Here is a 1,070-nt window from a genome sequence, read left to right as displayed (position 1 = left end):
TCCCTCTCCCCTCCCTCTCCCCTCCCTCTCTCTCCCCGCCTCTCCCCTCCCATGGAACGCGACGCGCAAATTGCGTACCTTTCGGGCGGCTCGCTAGGCAATTTGACACACAAAACCTCTGTAGTAGGCAACTTTCGATACACCGCCCCCCCTCTCCGCCCCCCTTAATTCGCCTCTGCCGGAGATCCCCCCACCCGCCCCCACCCCCTTTCCTGTGGCCCTTTCTCGCATTGCTGTTGCCTGTGTTGCCTCGCATTGCTGTCGCTAACACCACGTTCACTTTTATGCCTGGCTGACCTCCACTGCACCGCTGTGACTGGCGTTCACTTGCCTCCTCCTGCCGAGTGAGCGGTGTTGTGCGAGCATTGCATTGCATTGTCTTTATCAGAGTGCGCGATACGGCTAGGGAATGCCGTAGGTCGCCGTTTTGAGTTTGCTACCGCCCATTTGCTAAACTTGTTTCTGAAATGTCAAAACCTGCACTTCATTAAATTTTTGACAAGGAAGGGAGTGTGGTGGTTTGTTGCTTCGTCACAAAACCTAAACATCAACATTAACGTGGGTATTATAACCCTTTTTGATGTTGAAGTAAATTAGGTCGGTATACCTAGGTCAGGACTAGACAATAACTGCGGTCTCACTCACTCTGCGCTCATATTGGCGTCGATACGCTTTCGTTTCCGACGCGTTCCGCCGCATTCCCATTCGGCAGTAAAAAGTGCGATAATGGGGGTCTCGTGGGAGGAGTGCTCATGAGCAATTTGTTTCAGAAAAGAGCAGACTTTGCTGCTAGGCTCGTTAGAGGTCGGGCCGGACGTGCGTCCCTTTCGAGGGGTCCACCACTTGGAAGAATCGCTGTACACTTTCCAAAAGAATCACATTTCCAATAATTTTGATTCATTTACAATCACTTTCAATCATTACAATCTTCGCAATCTTTCCAATCATTTTGAATCATTTTGAATCATTTACAATCATTTTGAATCATTTTCCAATCACTTTAAATCATTTTTCAATTACTTTAAGTCACGATGAATCATTAAGAATCATTTTGAATCAATTAAAAAGAA

The 1,070-nt window shown here is 47.7% G+C and overlaps 1 protein-coding gene across 3 annotated transcripts in view; it reads right to left on the bottom strand.

Annotated features, from left to right (window-relative positions):
• The window catches only part of LOC113202938 (uncharacterized), an 8,316-nt gene that overhangs the window by 4,362 nt on the left and 2,884 nt on the right, over window positions 1-1,070 (bottom strand). The window lies entirely within an intron of this gene.

This window comes from Frankliniella occidentalis, unplaced genomic scaffold (assembly GCF_000697945.3).
Source record: "Frankliniella occidentalis isolate FOCC.00 unplaced genomic scaffold, Focc_3.1 Scaffold99, whole genome shotgun sequence".
In the NCBI taxonomy this organism is placed as follows: Eukaryota; Metazoa; Arthropoda; class Insecta; order Thysanoptera; family Thripidae; genus Frankliniella; species Frankliniella occidentalis.
The sequence above is the reverse complement of the archived record's forward strand: the minus strand, read 5'-3'. Positions and strand labels throughout refer to the sequence as shown.